Genomic DNA, 9,383 nt, shown 5'->3' with positions numbered 1-9,383 from the left:
GCCAAATAAAATATAATAATAAAAATTATTATTATATTATCAATAATCAACTATATTTTCAACCAAATCAAGAATGTACCTAAATATTACTTAACTCTGTGTGAGCATACAAAGTACCATAAACACAATATTCTCGCATACAGAAAACCAGTTCAAAATCATAACAAGTGTTATCTTCACTGAATAGAGATGTTACAATAAAATAATGTAGGTACCAAGCGAAACAATTCTAACGGGCCGCTTTATATTGACAACTTAGTAGGTAGATGTAACCGTTAAGATAATTCACCAATTTATATCAATACATTACGCTAATATGCAATGATACATTTATAACTTTTATTAAAATGTATTAATTATTAGTAAACACCTACTCAACAAAATACTAGGTTTATATACGCAAATAGTACTTTTAATTTACGATGTTAAACACGATCACAAGTTATAGGTAAAGGTCAAAGGTCAAGACGAGTAATGTAATAGTATTAATTTAATTTAAGGCAAACTAAGCACAGATTTATTTGTAATAAACAATTAATAGGGTGTTCCGGGTACGGAACAGGCCAGATCAAATGTAATCAGAGGTTTCCAAACTACGCTCTGCTACCAAAATGTTAGGGAAAATACTCTCTGCTACCAAAATGTTAGGGAATTTACTATGTATATATATAGGGAAAATTATGTGTGGAAGCGTCTGTCACGTACCTGTATGGTTCTGCGGATTTCTTGGGCTTCAGGGTCTCGAAGATATCTTCGCTAGCTTTCCAGTTTCACAGTTCTAATTTATTTTAATTCACAACACAATGCGCGCGCGCGTCAAGGCCGCTGTACGGTCAGTTCAGTACTGTAGGTAAGGGAGGGGAACAGAAACCGCGGGAACACAAACTAACGGACTCTAATATAATAATCTGTGCTTACGATGGTACAGGGTAGATTTTGAACAATGGGATACTTTAATTATCTACATTATCGTCACAAAATTAGATTCGTCTACGGAAAGAGAGTGGGAACTACATAAAAGTACAATTTCACATAATAACCACAGATTAACGTTGTCAGTTTAATTAAATTTCTCAAAGACAGAGCTGATGTATTAGAAACAATTAAATTATCTCAAACTAAATACGTAGATGTAAATAATAGGAAACCTTCGTCGAATCAACAAAAGTAGTCACACACAGTCACGTCACTACACAGAAAAACATAAATAATAAATCATCAAATTCGTCATATTCAAAGCGTTATTTATGTATTTTGTGTAAGGAGAATCACCCGCTGTATGCGTGTGATGAATTTCTTAACTACTCTATCGATAATAGAATAAAGTACATAAACGACAAAAATCTGTTTAGCAATTGTTTACGCGCCGGTCACGCAATTAAAGATTGTTGGTTCGGGCCGTGTAAGCATTGCAATAGAAAACATAACACTTTAATACACAACGAGCGTGTGGACAGTGGTGCGTTAATATCTACAGCTGTACCACGCACTTTACAGACATCGCCACGAACCGAGTCTAGTGTTGACTCCATACATAGAACGCACATACTACAAACTTCATCCCACAAAGCTAGCACGCATTACAAAGATAATAATAACGACCGCAACTCACACACATTAATGCAAAACGTATTATTATCTACGTCTACACTTGGGAATTGCTGGAGAGAAAATACCCATTTTCGTCTGTGAACATTTATCTCCGATAAACAAACAACTACATGCTGCTGCTCGCAAAGTCGCCAAAGAGAAGAATTATGATTTTGTCTGGGTCAGGAATGGTCGTATTTTTATTAGAAAAGATGCAAATTCAAGAGCACATTTGGTGAAGAACATGGACTATTTAAAAGCCGTAGTTTGAGTTTATTTATTTGTTTATTTGTTTTTTTTTTTCTACCATGCTATTTAGCACATTTTGTTCAAAATTCAATCTTAAACTATATTACCAAAATGTTCGAGGTCTTAGAACTAAAACTTATACCATACTGACTAATGCATTGAAATTTAATTATGACATTATCGTATTAACTGAAACGTGGCTAAACGATACTGTTTACGACTATGAAATCTTGGATGACAGGTATTATATATTCCGGCGTGATCGTTCTATTTCTGGTAGCTCTAAAACAGACGGGGGCGGAGTAATGATTGCAATTCTAAAGGGACTACAGCCTTCTCGTAAATTTAAGTGGGAGTCGAAATTGGGTGAAAACATTTGGGCGACAGTTAAGATTACAAAGGGTCATTCTGCTGTCGAACTCATTATTTGTGCAGTATACTTAGCTCCACCTATTAACTATATGTGTATGGAACGCCTGCTATCGAATATAACGGAAACGATACACAACCTGAGTGACGAATCGCGAATACTGTTGTTAGGTGACTTTAATCTATCTAACTTGCATTGGAATTATGACACTGCATCTAACTCTTTTGTCCCAGTTAACATGTCCAGTGAGGTGGAATGTCTCTTCTGCGATACTATGGCATTTAATAATCTACAACAAATGAATAACATCCTTAATCAGAATTCTCGTATTCTGGATCTGGTTTTTACTAATACTCGCAACTGCCTAAACGTGTCGCAAAACCTCAATCCCTTAGTGAACCAAGATACTCATCACCCCGCTCTGGATATTGTAACGTTCCCCCCTTACCTACAAAATCTTCTACGAAGCCCTCTCTAAATATCAGAGTATCATCTAAATATAATAGATCAAATACGCAATGGAACACTTAATCTTTAATCATTTGGCCATATAAATAAATTACTGTGATCGTCTAGTATCGGTGGACCCGTTGTGTATGTAGTAACTATAGATTCTTTTATTGGTATATGATGAGTAATAACTGCGAGATAAATACATATCTCAATAATACGAATTATGATACAGAGTATATGTTATGAATAATTGTAATATAAGGTAAATAGTTGATTATTTTAATTAAGTAGCAATGTGGATTATAATAAATATATTCGTTAATAGAGATCGTAAGACCAATGAGAGTTGATAATAAAATAAAGGTCTAGATTCCTAAAATACTATTTGTAATACTATTTCTACACCTATTATTCACTACCTTACCTAATTACTAGATTATACGATTACATAGAATATGCTAGATCGGAAAGATTAAATACCTGTAATATTAATAATTCCAATATAATGGAATTTTAATTCGCATAATTTCAATGTCATAAATCTATAATATAATCTGACAGTGCAGCTATTTATGAAGGTTAGGATAAGCAAGGTTCATCACAATTTCAAAAGTTATATTATTACTCCTGATTATGATGACGACAAAGGTCCTGATGCCGGTCACAGATGGTTCAGGGAGGGCACCCCAAATAGCGCCCGAGACTTGTGACACGGGTGTAGGTTTAAAGGTACCTTTTAGAATGCATTAACACTCACCTTCACTACTTCTGGTAACCTCCCATTCCCAACTAATAAACCCCCCAATCCCTACAATATTCACAATTACATATCTTTTTTACTTAACTGCTTAATGTACACTTCTTCACCTATTAGTTAACGTTAATTTATTACAACCTTAATTATTAGTTTATACTATTCATGTAGAATATACTCAACAGAAAAGATAAGTGCACTTAACATTACTAATTTCAACGTGATGTATTTTAATAGTTGCATTCGTATAAATTCAATATGATAATTCTGTATTAATTTGATAGTTCCACTATTTATAGAATGTAAAAGACATCTCTATATATATAAGGAAGTTATACTGAACCGAATTACTACTGCTTCAGCTGGTTCATATAAACAATATTCAATATGGTTAATTCGTCTATAAATTACTTATTTAATTTGTGCAGTGTGTAATAAGTTATAATATAATAAATGTAATGCGTCCTAAACTTTACCCACACAATGCTGCATATCCAGAGTAGCAACATATCGCTATATTGATACACTAGCCATACAACATGCGTACGGTAAAACTTAGGGTGTGCGTCCTAGATAACCACAGTGTTATCAACTAAGTTAAGTCCCTACTGGTTGTAGAAATCTCCACAGGGATCGTGGTCTAAAACCTTCATTGCGAGCTTTGACTCATCTCTCCTCAAATGATGGAACATGTGACTTCATCATAGATTCATCGATCTGAGCCTCTCTCTCCTCCTGATAAAAACTTCCACAACCTATTTATTATAAACTTCACTTACTTGCTAAAGTCTCCATAGAGATTTACGGTTCACATTTGATCATCATAAATTATTGGAAAATGTTACTTCAATAGTTTATTCATCGATACAAACATTTGCCTCCTTCTAATAAAGCCTTCAGCAAAATATATATATAAGACTCAAAGATCTTCCTCTCACTACATCTTCCGTGTAATGTAATGTAGACATGTACTAAATATTAACCATGCAATATCTATATATTCGAAATAGTAAACGTAATTTACTATCCCAAACAAAGAACACCACACAGCAAGACATTTAGTGTGAATAATGAAATATTTGAAATAAGTAATAAATAGTTGAAATAAGTAAATGAAATATTTAATTTTGATAAGTAACTGAACTATTATTAGCCATCATTATAAGTACAATAGGGTTTTACTATAACTTCCTTAATTTACTTTTAGTTTAGTCGTAGTAAATTTATTATTAATATAATTCTCATATAAAATATTAGAGTTATCAACAACTGTTAAAGGACACAATTAAATTCATTAGCATCTAACGAGTAAATATACACATTTAATATTAAACTCCTAACCTTTCAACCTAACTAAAGAAAATAAATCAATATAACTCAGATTTAGGTACAAATTGAGACTATTATCGTAATATAAGAAAGACACAAATAAACCATGCTCGTTAAATTTTATATTATAAGTAATTAAACTAAATCAATGTATTCGTCAACATATTAATTCCACGCAAATCATAAAATAAATAAACACATGTACATTTCCTAATTAACTTGGCAGTTTATCTAACATATCCCAATAATACAGTCAAATGATAACAGACATACAGTATATTATGAGCACAATAAATAAAGTGAAAGAATTAAAATGACTTACCAATATGTTGACTAGAACGGATATTAAAAGTATTAAAATCACTTACTAAAATCTCCTTATTTACGAATAGTAAAAGAATTAAATATACACTTGTTACACCTACGGATGCTCGCCATCAACTACCTCAAATTCCGATTTCTTCGTCCTTCCTCACAATTCTACCGATTTTGGTTTTGCCAAATATATATATATCTAAACATAACTCAACGTGAGAACTTCGTTCTTATGCAGTTCACACTAATTATACAGGATGATTTTTAAATTTATTTTGTAACACTTTTATTTATCCTAAATTTTATTTTGTTTTTCAAATATTTTTCCTATATAAATTATAAATAACCATTTACCGAGTTTACATAATATATTTACTTGTTTATTAATTTAATGTTGATATAACTTTATAATAAATTGCAAACACATATATAATATGTAATTAATATTAAAGTCTGTAATAAAAATAAAAATTTAATTTATAATTTACTTAATAAATCACTATAATTAGATAAACGTTAGTATTCATATATAAACGCTCATTCTGTTGATACTATTATTTTACATACTGTGTTTTTATGAAATTCTAATAAATTCCTTTCTATTATCAAAACCTGAACTAATGTTTCAATACAATTAATTCCTTAGAAGTCGTTTTCTATTTATCTATTTAAATCATGATCTCTTACAACGTAGTAAATTGGAACATCCTATGTATGCATGTCGGCTTTCTTTTGTTAAACACAAAGGATGCCGTTCTATTGTCCTATTTGCTAGTAAATATGTTTACAGAAAAATATTTAACAGTTCTTAATAGTTTTGTTTTTAACACACGTGTAATATCTGTAGATAGTGTGTTTGTCGGCCTTCTTTTTGACGAACACAAAAGGATGCCGCCCTATTGTCTTTTCTGCTAGTAAACATGTTTACATATATGCATTTAAAAGTTTTTAATGGCTTTATTTTGACACACATGTAATATCTATAGATAGTTATAGCGAACTATCCTTTTTCTGGTGTTGAGAGCTAAATACACAATATTGATTTTATTTAGTATTTTGTACTATTTTACATCTAACTTATTTTATGTATTTTATTTATCAAATAAGACGATGCTTCTACTACAATTATTTTGTCAATTAAATAACGGAATATATGCTAATTTATTCTATGTATGTATAATTTTTGAAGTGAATATTTTTAATATGTACATTTTTCTTGTTATTTCCTTTTATCGCCCATTTTATGCAAAATATGACGTAAAACTAAAATGAGTACTAGGCGAACCGTCACAGTCGACCCCCTAATTATCATGGAGTTTATCAGAATGATAATTACATTAACATGTCTAGAATACGGTAGTAAAGCGATTTTAGAAAATTCGAAGTCGTTTTAAAGATACAGCAGGTAAAAGAAAGAGCGGTTCGGAGCGGTGAGTTGGCAGTTAGAGACCGGGCCTATTGTGTACCGTCGGCTTTATACCTGGCCTCCCTTTTATTAATATATTTGTTTATACAAGTTTAGACACGTTTCTACAGACTTAAACAGAAATTTCTATTGTTATAATATTTTACCGAAGTTATTTTAGTCTTGGTTGAACTTCGAAGAGAGCAACAGCTACAAATTATTTTTTTTCATAATGAGTGGACGGAAAGGAAGTACGAGTGGAAATGTTCATCCTGGTCGTAGTAAAAAAAGAAAGTTTAGTGGAAACCGTTTTACCCACCAAAATGATACGGTATTTACATCAGCTTCGGCCAAAAAACTTAAAAATAACATGAACATGAATGTTCCCATCGCTTCGAATTTCGCATATTGCATTTTGGAGTTTGTTTCTGTATTTGCTGCAATCTCTGAAATAGTTATATGTAAAACTTGTAAAAGTGACGTGTCTATTTCGCGATCAAGTTTCCGAGGCCTAGGCTTTAAAATTATTTTATCGTGTGAGTGTGAAAAACAGACAGTTATAAACTCAGGCCCGTTGATCGGAAATGCATTTGAGGTTAATCGTCGGTTTGTATTTGCGATGCGATTATTGGGAGTTGGTCAAGAAGGAGTAAATCTTTTCTGTAGCTTTATAGACATGTGTTCGGGTGTTGCAAATTCTACTTATACTGCACTACTGGAAAACATTCATATTGCTACATCTTCACTGTGTGATACTTTATTGGCATTCGCTGTTACGCAAGAAAAAACTATGAATGAAGAATCAGGAAAACCACAGGATGAATTGATTGTGTCAGGTGACGGTACTTGGAAGAAAAGAGGCTTTTCATCTCTGCTCGGCGTATCTACGTTGATCGGCAAGTACACTGGGAAAGTTTTAGATGTCATGGTCATGAGTAGTTTTTGTGGTGGATGTAATTTGTGGAAAAATAAAAAAAAAAAAACAAATCCTTTAGAATACGAGATGTGGTATGAAACGCATGTAGATGAATGCACCATAAACCATTCCGGAAGTTCCGGTAAAATGGAAATAAGTGCCATCACGAAAATGTTTCTGAGGTCTGTAGAAAAATATGGCGTAAAGTATCTAACATACATTGGCGACGGTGACAGCAAAACTTTCCAGGGCATCCTAGATACTAAACCGTATGGAGATACTGCGGTAACAAAAAAGAATGTGTGGGTCACGTAGAAAAGAGGATGGGAACACGACTTCGGGCTGTTAAAAAGGATGAAACCAATAAAGGAATAGGAGGAAAAGGAGCAGGTAAACTTACTGATAAAGTTATCCAAGAAATTACAAAATTCTACGGATTAGCAATTCGACGCCATCCAGATTCGCTTGAAGATATGAGAAAGGAAGTTTGGGCAACGTACTATCACAAATGTTCTTCTGATGAAAACCCTCAGCATCAATTTTGTCCAGAAGGCGAAGACAGTTGGTGTAAATGGCGTAAGGCTGAAGCTAATAATGAACTGGACCAATTTCATCACGATAAACCACCTCTAATTCCGCAAGTCCAAGAAAATATCAAACCGGTTTTCGAAGATTTATCGAAAGACGAATTATTAATTCGTTGTTTAGGAGCAGAGACACAAAACAATAACGAATCTTTGAATTCTTTGATTTGGACTTTCGCTCCTAAACATCTTCATTCTGGTCCCAAAGTTGTTGAAATTGCTAGCTACTTAGCAGTTATTATCTTTAATGAAGGTTTTCAAGGTATTTTAAAAGTTATGTCGATTATGGGATGCCCTGTTGTTCGTGAACCCCAAGCGTATGTTGAGAAACGGGATGAAAAGCGAATCTTACGCTCTGAGCGGCGCGTAAGTGATGTCGTTAAACAAGCCAGGATTGACTCAAGAGCTGAACAATCTGCTTTAAAAGAGTTTCACGAGGAAGAGGAAGGAATACTCTATGGACCAGGCATCGCCGATTGAGAGTAAGTTGATATTTTAATAGTTTTTAACGGACTTGAAACTTTAAACGCGTTTTTCTCAAAACTGTGTTTTTCAAACTTTCCTCCATTGTATCTCAGAAACGGCTGGACCGAATTACTTGAAATTTACAGGGCACACTCAATATATGTAAACGCATGGAATGAACTATTATCAATCGAAAATTTTCAAAACTTCGATTTTTTTATAGCAAAAAACAAAAAAAAAAAACGCCTAATTTGCAACTTTTATTTCAAATGTCTATCAAAAATCCAATTTTTTTTATATTCATTTGATTATAGGTCATTCCGTGCTTTTAAGCCTACAAATTAAAACGCCGTTTTTTTTTTTTTCAGATAAGCCGATCAGCCGGAATCGTGGAGGAAGTGGGAGCTCTTTTTTTCGAGGCGGGGGTGTTCAGAGCGCTGTAACTCTAGTTTGACTGAATATTTTTAGCTGAAATTTTATATTTATACTGTCCAAATATGTGTTAATAAATGATAAAAAACTTGAAGCTCTAAATATTTACTGGTCGTAGAAAAAAAAATCCTAAAATATCCCTAAAAAACAGGCCGTCACATAGGAAGACCCCCTTAAAATTATCTACTAATAACTATTTCTTTCTTTCGTTTTGTTTGTTTTAAACAATTATTATTATTATTTTCTTTTATCATAATTTTATAAAATATATGGTGTTAACTAAAATGAATACCAGGCGAACCGTCACAATATTACCCTAAACATTAAGTTAACGAAAAGACCAAAATTTAACTTTCATAAAACATATAACTTTCATAAGACAGATTATGCTGCTGTTAGGGAAGAAAGTTAGTTCTTTTTTTTTTTTTTTTGGCGGGTAGTTGCATAGTACAGTCTAGTAAAATATCACTTCCTCAATTTTATTGAATTTTATTATTACATTTATTTATAAATAAATAAAT

Source organism: Achroia grisella, unplaced genomic scaffold (genome assembly GCF_030625045.1).
Source record: "Achroia grisella isolate CSIRO2021 unplaced genomic scaffold, CSIRO_AGI_Agris_v1 utg24009, whole genome shotgun sequence".
Taxonomy (NCBI): domain Eukaryota; kingdom Metazoa; phylum Arthropoda; class Insecta; order Lepidoptera; family Pyralidae; genus Achroia; species Achroia grisella.
This window is presented reverse-complemented; position numbering follows the sequence as displayed.